General features: G+C 53.7%; 1 protein-coding gene across 1 annotated transcript in view; it reads right to left on the bottom strand.

Annotated features, from left to right (window-relative positions):
- Window positions 1-12,782, bottom strand: part of TCF25 (TCF25 ribosome quality control complex subunit) — a 458,474-nt gene that overhangs the window by 42,191 nt on the left and 403,501 nt on the right. The window lies entirely within an intron of this gene.

The following is a 12,782-nucleotide window of genomic DNA, read 5'->3' as shown; positions in this document are numbered from 1 at the left end:
AGACAGGTAGTACGCCTCTACACCCCCCTCACTATACAGGGACCTAGCTGGGCTACTCTGAGCCTCTTCCACCACGCTGGGCTGGAAGATACCTGAACCACTACTTTCGGAATCACTCACCAATGACTCCTCAGAACCTCTAGCACTTTCCCAGCGCTCTGCTTCTTCTGCAAGGGTGTCTGGATCAGTCAACCCACATTCCAACAGGTGTTGGCGCAACCCTGGCAAACAACTACTGAGCACCTGCTCTGTGAGAACCAGATCAAACAGTTTGACATAATCAGATTCTGTGTGAACTAGTGACCAATCAGACAGTGCACCTTGACATTCATCCACAAACTCCCCCCAAGACTGGTGAGACAGTGTCCTACTGCCCCTGAATTTCAACCTATACTCCTCTTCTTGGAAAACAGGTACCATACTCTGGGAACTGGGAATGGGACTTCCTGTACTGAAGTATATATCGCTGCCACCACTGGACTCAACCCTCCCAGGGGAATCCAGAAAACTAAAACTGCGCGCAGGGGATAGTCTACCCTCCAGAGCTAATTTCTCTCTGGTGAAGGCCCTCTCAGCCTCCTCTATCCTCTCCTGCGCTAAGACCCTCTCAGTCTCTAGCTTTTGTTTCTCAAGGGCCAACGTCTTAAGACTCAACTCATGAGCCCATAATGCCATTTTCTCCTCTAAGGCTAACTTCCTATTCTCCTCTGGGGACTGGGAAAGGGGGGGGGTGCTGCCTCCTACACTGGACCCAGCAAGGGACTCCCTATCTATGGGGTCTTCACTATCTGCTGGCATCCATGCACTGTCATCTTCTCCCTCCTCACTGCGCTCAAGATCCCATTGACCCTTTTGCCATAGGATCAGGCTGTTCCTAAATTCAGACTGGGTTTCTGACTCACCCACCTCTATGTTTCTCTCTTTACAGAACCTTACCAACTCTAACATACTGTATCTAAACAGAACACAGAAATCAAAAGCAGGCTCCATTTTGGCAGACGTTCTCGAGAAACGTTTAACACAGGGAACCTAGGTGTCTGAGCTAGAACAGGAGTACACAATTCAAAAAATGACACCTTTAGGAGAAGAAATAATGGAACTTAAAAAAACAATAATCCCCAAAATGTGATTATCTAAAATGCAGAGTTTTGTGGTGTGGCGAGTTGCCACTCCGGTACAGCGCAAACACAAATCCGGATCCCTTTCGCTGCCACCAATGTTAGAAATGGGGTTTCTGGTTGGCTAAGGCTTGCGCCACAGCCAGGCAGAAACCACCACTCTAGTCAGGGCAAGGGAGTTACACGCCAAAGATAACCCCTGCTCACCTTCTAGGTAACGTGACACGAGCAGTAAGGCTAATCCCGGAGGCAATGTAGGTTAAGTATTTGCGCACGCACCCAGCAACAACACCCAAGGCCCACCACAAAGGAAATTCCACACAAGGTTATATATAAAAATAGCCTTTGTATTATACCAAACACATTAGATAATGAACACACACTTTACAATGTGCCAGAGGCACGGGCAGAATTTACAGGGGATTATATACATGGGACAGGGCCACATGGACCACTGTCAGGAATAAGCACTTTTAGAACTAGCACTTGGTAGAATAATGATTAGCACATAGAACATGTAACTGTAGCACAAAATAGAAAATAGAGCACACAACCAGTAACCACTGGTAAGAGGTAAGTACCACCTACGCAACCCTAACCACCGTAGCAAAGTATCACGCACGGAACCATGAGCTCAATAGCATAACTATACGAGGAAAAACAACCACCTAAGCATAAAAATACATTTAGAGGTATAAAACATTACACATGATGCAGAAATGACATTAGGCAGGTAAATCACAATTGCGCAAAAATCACATAGGGCATAAACACATAAACTGTCCGCAGGCCAACTGACCTCTCTGGGGCTGAAACGCCCTGTGTCCAAAATGTTAGGGCAGGCTGCGCAGGCAACCAAAGGAGGAATGCGCAAAAGGGGCAAGCCTAAACGAAGCAGCTGCCCACTAAGTGGTGGGCAGCTGGAGATCTCCTCTGGGTTGTGACCATAGGAATGCGGCCAACATTGGAGCCTCGTGGGCTCTGAAGGAAATACTGCCCACTGTGGGGGGAGCAGCCCGCTGCCAGCCGGGCCGCTCTACCACCCTAAATGCCCCTGTTGGTGGAGTCCCCCCTCTGGGGACTCGAAGACAAAGGAAATGCCCAAGAGCCTCTCGTGGGCTCTGAATACAAAAATGCGGGCTTAAGGACACGTGGGCTCTTAAGAACTGTGCCCCGGTCGTTGGAGTCCCGCTCGGGGGACTCGAAGTATGCAAATGCTACCAACACTGTGGGAGCGGCCCGCTACCCGCTCTACCACCAACAGAAATGACCCCGGGGTTGGAGCCGCTCGGGCTCGGAAGACAATGGCCCTCCGACGTGGGAGCCACGGGCTCTAACTGAAATAATGCCCCCGGGAGCCTTGACAGGCTCTACTCAACTGCGCCCCAGGTGAGGTGGCTCGCACACAGAGTGAGCACACTGGGGGGGCGGGGGCGGGCAGCGGCAACATGCCCCGACGCCCCCCTCTATAACAAACAACACCGGGCCCCTCAGGCCCTATGGACATGCCCGGAGCTCTCCCCCGCCCTTCAACTCACCGGGCTCTGCTGCGGGGAGGCTCCGAGGTCGCGACCGACTTCTTCTCCGGTTGCCGTGGTGCTGCGGGGCTCTCCCTCAGGCAGGGGAGCCTCGCAGTTGCCCCGGTCACGGCTCACCTCTCCTCCAAGCACTAGAGCGCGGGGTGGGCTCCCGGCTGCTTCCGGCTTCCTCTTTCCTCCCGGCCTCGCCCACGTACGGGCGTCTTGTGCCTGGCTTCCTCATACTGAGGGCCGCCAATGGCAGCGTGGCCCTTGGTGGGGAGGCGGGCACAGCGCCTCCTAAGCCATCTCCAGGCCGCGGCGGTGATTTCACTCGAGGGCACAAATACGGGGCAACGCGAGGGGTAGGCACCCTCAGAATGTTAAATAGTTGAAAAGTGGCAAACCTGCAGGGTGGGCACCTGCTTTAAGTTATAATAAAAATGCAAGCCAAATGCAGGGTGGGCACCTGCTTCCCCCTAACTGGTAAGGGGCCAGTCAACCAGCGCTCCTGGAGGGAAAAACAGCGCACTCCCAGGGAAGTAGGAACAAAAGCGCCTCCAGGCGCTTGGCAGGCCACAGCAGTCCCCAAAGAAAAGTCCTTCAGGAGGCATGGGGGCAAAGGCTGGGCCCAGGGGCCAGCTCACAGGGCCCTCAAGGCAGGGAGGCAGTCCCAGTGGCGGTCCTCCTGGCGCCCAGCAGCAGCAGGCCCCCCTCAAATTAGGATGAGCAAGGAGAACATTTTACATGGGGTCACAGCCCCTTCTTATACACAGGATTCCTTTATCCTTAGGTGCAGGGTGAAGGTAAAACTAGATGCAACTGGTTTTGGAGCACTTTGTTGTGCTCAGCCACCCTTTCCATTCACTGGCCAGGCTAGGGAAGGTAAAACTAGATGCAACTGGTTTTGGAGCACTTTGTTGTGCTCAGCCACCCTTTCCATTTACTGGCCAGGCTAGGGGGCGGAGCCAGCATTGTGTGGGGAAAGCCCAGCCCTATTCAGGTCCCAGGTGCACTCCTCCCCGGCCATCAACATGCAGATCTCCCATTCACCACTGGGGCAGACTCATCTTGACTCCTGGAGCCTGGCACACCAGCCAGCTCCAGCCAATCACAAGCCAGCCAGTCATTTCACCTACATTACACAGACATGCCAACTTCTAGAAGTGGTACTTCCACACTAGGCACATTCACGCCGCACACATCATCGCGCAGCATTTAATCACACGAGTCCGCACATACCAAACTCGAGCCTGCACTCTCCACACATCAGGAACTAACATGGACACATACATTCCCCATGCATTCCGATGGGAGGGCAGGCCAATCTCACTACACGTATGCACTTTACCCTGGGACACAGTGGTAACGTGCGCAGAAGCCAATAATTACTAACACTGGGTCACCATAAAAAGCAAAAAGTTTAGGGGTGAACCTGCCAGAAGGGCCAAGTCCAACACAATCCCCTTCCAGCCAAAACGCAGGGTAGACCAATTACCCTCCGGGATGGGCTTCCCTGCTTGGGGCGATAGAACACGGATGCAGGCCCGCAACTGCAGAGACACCCTCCTGTTCTACGCCAAGGTGAACCCATGGGGTTCCTTCTAAAACCACTGTCTGGAACCACTGGGCTACCCCACTGGTACTCCCAAGCTGTCCGCGGCCAGGACCAGGCCCTGGGCCACCCAGGTGCCAGCGGTCCTTGCCAATTCGCAGAGCGGGGGGTAGTAACCCCTGGCACATAGTAGCCATTCTCCACTCTTCCTGTCTGTAGGACAGGGCTAGACTGCCACTGGTTCTCCAGCCTAGGGTCTACACCCTCAGGCAGACCAGGAGTCACAGGGAAGGCTCTCCTCCCCCTACCTCTTCTCCTAGGGTTGCTCCTCCTTTGAGAGGTACCCTTAGAATGCCATTCTCCTAACCTAGGATTTAACCCCTCAGGTTGCACCGGGGTCAGACGCGGGCTCTCCCACCCTCTGCAACCCCTTCCAGAGTTCTGCACCCTCCCAACTGGAGTGGTACCCCTGGAAGATGAACCGGTCAGGACGCTGGCTACAGATGTCCTACCCTTTAGGTCAGGCAGATCCTGAACCTGGCCTCCCAACCTCTGGTCTAAAACCTTTGGTGGGATAACTGCCTGGCATTCCAGGACTTCTGGGGACTTACACACCATCCCCTTGAGGCCAACACATGACTCATATGTCGTGTGACCGTCTGTCTGGCGCAGATCTCCCGTCCCCTGTCCATCTGACAGTGCGCGAAGATCCCCCAGAACAGAAGTGGTGTCACCATGGTCACTACACAGGAACGTAGCCCAACTGGGTAGTCCCTGACCCACTAGGTCTTCAACTGGTGAACACATCCCCCATTCACTCCTCCCTTCGGACTTCTGTACCCTCCCAACTGGAGTAGCACTGCCGGACATTAGAACCATTAGAGAATTAGTTCTCTAGACACTAGGAGATCCTCCTCAAATGGACTAACAGGACAGCCTAGGTCCCCAACCTTTTGTTCCCTAAAGAAACCACCCAGGTTCTGAGACAGGGCTTCGGGCATCTGGGGACTCTCAGCCACCCACTCACTCACTCCCGCTCCACTGAGACAGGTAGTACGCCTCTACACCCCCCTCACTATACAGGGACCTAGCTGGGCTACTCTGAGCCTCTTCCACCACGCTGGGCTGGAAGATACCTGAACCACTACTTTCGGAATCACTCACCAATGACTCCTCAGAACCTCTAGCACTTTCCCAGCGCTCTGCTTCTTCTGCAAGGGTGTCTGGATCAGTCAACCCACATTCCAACAGGTGTTGGCGCAACCCTGGCAAACAACTACTGAGCACCTGCTCTGTGAGAACCAGATCAAACAGTTTGACATAATCAGATTCTGTGTGAACTACTGACCAATCAGACAGTGCACCTTGACATTCATCCACAAACTCCCCCCAAGACTGGTGAGACAGTGTCCTACTGCCCCTGAATTTCAACCTATACTCCTCTTCTTGGAAAACAGGTACCATACTCTGGGAACTGGGAATGGGACTTCCTGTACTGAAGTATATATCGCTGCCACCACTGGACTCAACCCTCCCAGGGGAATCCAGAAAACTAAAACTGCGCGCAGGGGATAGTCTACCCTCCAGAGCTAATTTCTCTCTGGTGAAGGCCCTCTCAGCCTCCTCTATCCTCTCCTGCGCTAAGACCCTCTCAGTCTCTAGCTTTTGTTTCTCAAGGGCCAACGTCTTAAGACTCAACTCATGAGCCCATAATGCCATTTTCTCCTCTAAGGCTAACTTCCTATTCTCCTCTGGGGACTGGGAAAGGGGGGAGGTGCTGCCTCCTACACTGGACCCAGCAAGGGACTCCCTATCTATGGGGTCTTCACTATCTGCTGGCATCCATGCACTGTCATCTTCTCCCTCCTCACTGCGCTCAAGATCCCATTGACCCTTTTGCCATAGGATCAGGCTGTTCCTAAATTCAGACTGGGTTTCTGACTCACCCACCTCTATGTTTCTCTCTTTACAGAACCTTACCAACTCTAACATACTGTATCTAAACAGAACACAGAAATCAAAAGCAGGCTCCATTTTGGCGGACGTTCTCGAGAAAAGTTTAACACAGGGAACCTAGGTGTCTGAGCTAGAACAGGAGTACACAATTCAAAAAATGACACCTTTAGGAGAAGAAATAATGGAACTTAAAAAAACAATAATCCCCAAAATGTGATTATCTAAAATGCAGAGTTTTGTGGTGTGGCGAGTTGCCACTCCGGTACAGCGCAAACACAAATCCGGATCCCTTTCGCTGCCACCAATGTTAGAAATGGGGTTTCTGGTTGGCTAAGGCTTGCGCCACAGCCAGGCAGAAACCACCACTCTAGTCAGGGCAAGGGAGTTACACGCCAAAGATAACCCCTGCTCACCTTCTAGGTAACGTGACACGAGCAGTAAGGCTAATCCCGGAGGCAATGTAGGTTAAGTATTTGCGCACGCACCCAGCAACAACACCCAAGGCCCACCACAAAGGAAACTCCACACAAGGTTATATATAAAAATAGCCTTTGTATTATACCAAACACATTAGATAATGAACACACACTTTACAATGTGCCAGAGGCACGGGCAGAATTTACAGGGGATTATATACATGGGACAGGGCCACATGGACCACTGTCAGGAATAAGCACTTTTAGAACTAGCACTTGGTAGAATAATGATTAGCACATAGAACATGTAACTGTAGCACAAAATAGAAAATAGAGCACACAACCAGTAACCACTGGTAAGAGGTAAGTACCACCTACGCAACCCTAACCACCGTAGCAAAGTATCACGCACGGAACCATGAGCTCAATAGCATAACTATACGAGGAAAAACAACCACCTAAGCATAAAAATACATTTAGAGGTATAAAACATTACACATGATGCAGAAATGACATTAGGCAGGTAAATCACAATTGCGCAAAAATCACATAGGGCATAAACACAAACTGTCCGCAGGCCAACTGACCTCTCTGGGGCTGAAACGCCCTGTGTCCAAAATGTTAGGGCAGGCTGCGCAGGCAACCAAAGGAGGAATGCGCAAAAGGGGCAAGCCTAAACGAAGCAGCTGCCCACTAAGTGGTGGGCAGCTGGAGATCTCCTCTGGGTTGTGACCATAGGAATGCGGCCAACATTGGAGCCTCGTGGGCTCTGAAGGAAATGCTGCCCACTGTGGGGGGAGCAGCCCGCTGCCAGCCGGGGCCGCTCTACCACCCTAAATGCCACTGTCGGTGGAGTCCCCCCTCTGGGGACTCGAAGACAAAGGAAATGCCCAAGAGCCTCTCGTGGGCTCTGAATACAAAAATGCGGGCTTAAGGAAACGTGGGCTCTTAAGAACTGTGCCCCGGTTGTTGGAGTCCCGCTCGGGGGACTCGAAGTATGCAAATGGTGCCAGGAAATGCTACCAACACTGTGGGAGCGGCCCGCTACCAGCTGGGGCCGCTCTACCACCAACAGAAATGACCACAGGGTTGGAGCCTCTCAGGCTCGGAAGATAATGGCCCACAGACGTGGGAGCCACGGGCTCTAATTGAAATAATGCCCCCGGGAGCCTTGACAGGCTCTACTCAACTGCGCCCCAGGTGAGGCGGCTCGCACACAGAGTGAGCACACTGGGGGGGGGGCGGGCACCGGCAATGTGCCCCGACGCCCCCCTCTGTAACAAACAACACCGGGCCCCTCAGGCCCTATGAACATGCCCGGAGCTCTCCCCCGCCCGTCAACTCACCGGGCTCTGCTGCGGAGAGGCTCCGAGGTCGCGGCCGACTTCTTCTCTGGTTGTCGTGGTGCTGCGGGGCTCTCCCTCAGGCAGGGGAGCCTCGCAGTTGCCCCGGTCACGGCTCACTTCTCCTCCAAGCACCGGAGCACGGGGTGGGCTCCCGGCAGCTTCCGGCTTCCCCTTTCCTCCCGGCCCCGCCCACGTCCGGGCGTCTTGTGCCTGGCTTCCTGTTACTGAGGGCCTCCAATAGCAGCGCGGCCCTTAGTAGGGAGGAGGGCACAGCGCCTCCTAAGCGCTCTCCGGGCCGCGGCGGTGATTTCACTCGAGGGCACAAATACAGGGCAACGTGAGGGGAAGGCACCCTCGGAATGTTAAATAGTTGAAAAGCGGCAAACCTGCAGGGTGGGCATCTGCTTTAAGTTATAATAAAAATGCGAGCCAAATGCAGGGTGGGCACCCGCTTCCCCCTAACTGGTAAGGGTTCAGTCAACCAGCACTCCTGGAGTGAAAAACAGCGCGCTCCCAGGGAAGTAGGAACAAAAGCGCCTCCAGGCGCTTGGCAGGCCACATAAGTCCCCAAAGAAAATCAAAAGTCCTTCAGGAGGCAGGGGGGCAAAGGCTGGGCCCGGCTCACAGGGCCCTCCAGGCAGGGAGGCAGCCCCAGTGGCGGTCCTCCTGGCATCCAGCAGCAACAGGCCCCCCTCAAATTAGGATCAGCAAGGAGAACATTTTACATGGGGTCACAGCCCCTTCTTATACACAGGATTCCTTTGTCCTTAGGTGCAGGGTGAAGGTAAAACCAGATGCAACTGGTTTTGGAGCACTTTGTTGTGCTCAGCCACCCTTTCCATTCACTGGCCAGGCTAGGGACATTAGACGAACCACATGGGGCGGAGCCAGCATTGTGTGGGGAAAGCCCAGCCCTATTCAGGTCCCAGGTGCACTCCTCCCCGGCCATCAACATGCAGATCTCCCATTCACCACTGGGGCAGACCCATCTTGACTCCTGGAGCCTGGCACACCAGCCAGCTCCAGCCAATCACAAGCCAGCCAGTCATTTCACCTAAATTACACAGACATGCCAACTTCTAGAAGTGGCACTTCCACACTAGACACATTCACGCCGCACACATCATTGCGCAGCATTTAATCACACAAGTCCGCACATACCACACTCGAGCCTGCACTCCCCACACATCAGGAACTAAAATGGACACATACATTCCCCATGCATTCCTATGGGAGGGCAGGCCAATCTCACTACACGCACACACTTTACCCTGGGACACAGTGGTAAAGAGCGCAGAAGCCAAAAATCACTAACACTGGGTCACCATAAAAAGTAAAAAGTTTAGGGGTGAACCTGCCAGAAGGGCCAAGTCCAACATCCATGATATTCAGTAGCCCTAGTTATTAGATCTATGTACCCTATGTTATCATCAGGTGGAAAGGGTTTTATAGGGTATAAATCTGGATCATTCTCTGTGTTTGGATCAGTATTATAATCGTTCAATGGATCAGGACAATTATCATCTAACCCATCCCCATCATCTGGTTGTCAGGTGATTGTGGTGAATTTGTGGTTGTTATTAATAAGTGGGGTTTAGGTTGGCAAGGAGGAGGAATAGAAGGAGGTGAGGGGTTCGCACAGACATTTTTCCTTTTAAGAGAAATGTGGTAAACGTCCTCTGCTTCTGATGTACGTTTTAATTGCAATTTCGTTTGGCTATGTCAAGTTTGGGGATTAATGGCCAGTTCCTTCCGTTTTGAGTCTGGGTTTGAAGGTGGGGTGTTGAAACGAGACTCCTTTGATGGAGTAGGAGCAGTTTTTAGGTCGAGGACTCCGTCGCACTGCCCGAAGATTTAATGTTTCTTAGAGGGGGCTTGGAACCCGCCCCTCTTCTCCATTGGCTGGCCTAGTAAATGCTGGCCAGCCATTGGAGGAGAGGGGCGTCACTCGGTTCAAGCCCCGTCTTTTTCAGATTCGGGGGCGTTTTTTTAAGCTTCTTTCTTGTTTTGTTTCTCTCCTCTTTCCATTGGCTGGAATTTTACCTTCCAGCCAATGGGAAGAGGAAAGAACGAAAACACGCCCACCAATCACGAAAATGGCAGTGGTTTCTCCAAGGCATTTCTGCCTCGCCTCGGAGAAACGTGGTCGTGTGGAGCGCTCCTCTCTCGTCGCAGTTTCCTCAGCTGATACGGATAGCTGCCATTTCCTCTGCTCTCCTCCAGCTGGTGCCGCCTGCCGAGAAAAATGAACTGCGCCACGGGCTTCCGACTCACAAGCACCACTGCCTGCAACGTCACGTTGCGTTTTATGACGGACAAATACTTCTTCTTTGTATGGCTGCTCTGCTCGGGCAGCAGTCCCAAGTTAATATTTCGGTGTTTTTTGGGTTTCTGTTCCCCAGGCTCTTACGCTGCCCGTTTTTGACTTTAGGCTGTAGCGCCAGGAAACCTTTAGTAACCGGCCACCGACAGAGAAGACCGCACCCAGGCATCCGCGTTCACTTCCTGGTGTCCGCGAGCCCATTCCTCTGCGGCAATCATGAAAGGTGCACAGCGTAATCCAGGCCGCGGCGCCTTCTTCAGTCATCCGGTCGCCGCAGCATATCCTGAGTGCCGCTCAACAGCAGCTGGAGGATTGAGCTGACGGGATCCCCTCAGCCGCGCAGCGAGGACTCCCAACAGAAAGCGGCGCTGGAGTTGTCCAGTGGCGAGTGCGGAGACGAGGAGCAGCTGCAGGACTTGCGGGGCGCTGTCCCCCAAACAAGCCGCGCCTGCCCAACCTGCCCCCTCCTCAGCCTCATCCGCTGCTCATAAATGGCATCGCCGGGCCCCTGCACCCCGAGCCCCTGCAGCCTCCTGCCGCTGGCCTGCCCAGGGGCATGGCTGCAGTGAACGTGAACATGATGAACAACCTCCCTGGAGCTGTGCACGTAGCCCCCCATCCAGCCTCCGGGGGCTCCATTGCACAGGTGGTGCAGGCGGTGGCGGACGCCGCGCTGGGGTCGGCCGTGGGGCAGCCGCAGACTCCGCCCCCTTCCCCCTGCAGCTGCCGCCACGGCGGCGGCCACATCACGGTTCCGGTTGGTGAAACTGGACTCTAGCTCTGAGCCCTTCCGCAAAGGCCGCTGGACTTGCACCGAGTACTATGAGCGGGAGCAGCCTGTGGAGGCCCCTCACAGGGTGGTGGAGAGTGTCAAGCAGGCGGCCGAGAAGAGGGAAAGCACCAGCGAGAGCTCAGCAAGCAAAAGCCGGGCTACCTAACTCCATTGAACCCTTCGGCTGGTCATAGTATGGGGGGCGTGCCTTCAGTGCCCCAACAACCCCCCTATTCACAGCCTGTACAGACTGCCCCAGCAGCTCCACTATGCAGCCCAGTAGCAGATTCCCTCCACCCCCATCCCTCAGAGCCATGCAGGCTGCTCAGACTACTGTTACATGGAGCGTGGCCGATTACTTGCAGCACCCCCATAAGCTGCAGAACTCGGTAGGGCCAGGACAGCCAGGGCTCCCGGCCCCCGGGCACAATCTTTTGGCACACATGCAATCCACAGCTGCACATATTTTCTACAAGGCGTACCTCCAGTTCTCCACCACCCCAGCTCTCATTCATTAACTCAGACCGGCACTTTATCTCCACATCCGCTCCTCTCTGCCCCCCCACCTTCGCCTCCACCCCTCATATCTCATCACAGCGCCCGCTCTTTCATCCTCTTTCAGATTTCTCCTTTCGTCTCCACATACTCCCTCTGCCCTCTCTCCTTAGAGTGCACGCATCCCTCCTCACCCCCGGTTTCTGGAGTTCCCCTGTTCTCTACTTGTCCCCAGCCCTCTCCCCCGTCTTCCTTCCCTCTGATCTCTCTTCTCCGCACTCTTATCCTCTCCCTGCTCTCCTGGATGTATTCCTCTCTCCTGGTGTCGCTGCTGTTTCTTCTCCCTCTCACCCCTCTGTTCTTTCCCTCTCTTCAGTCCTATCTCCGTTCTTTCTCCTAAACTCGCCTCCACCCCCTCTAGATATTCTGCTCTGTCTGTATCCTCGCCCCTTCCATCTCCCCTTCGCTTTCTCACGTCCCTCCGTCTGCCCTGTACCCATCCCTCAAGCCTTCCCTTCCCCCTCCCCTCTTCGCTGCTGCTCTCTGCTCCCCCTCTTATGTCTCTGTCTGCCCTCTCTTTTCCGGTCTGACCTGTCCCTCTCCCCCTCTGCTCACTGCCCCCACCCCCGCTTTTGCAGTTTCCCTGCTCCCTCTTTCGCCTACTTTTTCTTCTCCTGCACTCTCTCTCTCTCTCTCTCTCTCTCTCTCTCTCTCTCTCTCTCTCAATCTGTTCTTGTTCTCCAAACCTCTGCTATCTCTCCATTCTTTGACCTAGAACCCTCTTCCGGCTCTCTACCCCAGCAGCTCTCGGCTCTTGCTTGCTCCTGCTGATCTACTGTTTATCAAAATAATAGTTTATCATCGGTTTATGAAACACTCTAAACATAAAAAGCATATATTCTCAGTTTATCATAAAAATCGACATCATTTACAATTTTGCATAATAATTAACGACGCTTCTTAAATGAATGGCAATTTTACAGATAAGCCATCTTTCTCTATTCTTTCTCCGACTGGTCTGGTCGCCTCTGCTCGTCTTCGTCTAGTCTCTCACGTCTCAGTTCTTTCCCAACCCTCTCTGTCGCCTCTCGAATCACCCTCCTCCCGCCTGTCTGTCTGTTCCCTCTCCTCCGTCACTTGTCTGCCCTCCCTAGACATGAACTGCCTCCCCTCTTTCTCGCTGTGCTCTTTTCCTTCGCTGCTGCTGCTTTCCTCCACCTCTGCTTGCTCTCCCTCTTCGCGCCGGCTCTTCTCCTGGGTTCTCTCCCTTCCCTCCACCCTGCA

Source organism: Lissotriton helveticus, chromosome 12, assembly GCF_964261635.1.
Source record: "Lissotriton helveticus chromosome 12, aLisHel1.1, whole genome shotgun sequence".
In the NCBI taxonomy this organism is placed as follows: Eukaryota; Metazoa; Chordata; class Amphibia; order Caudata; family Salamandridae; genus Lissotriton; species Lissotriton helveticus.
Note: the sequence above shows the minus strand (reverse complement) of the source record. Positions and strands in the feature narration are given on the sequence as shown.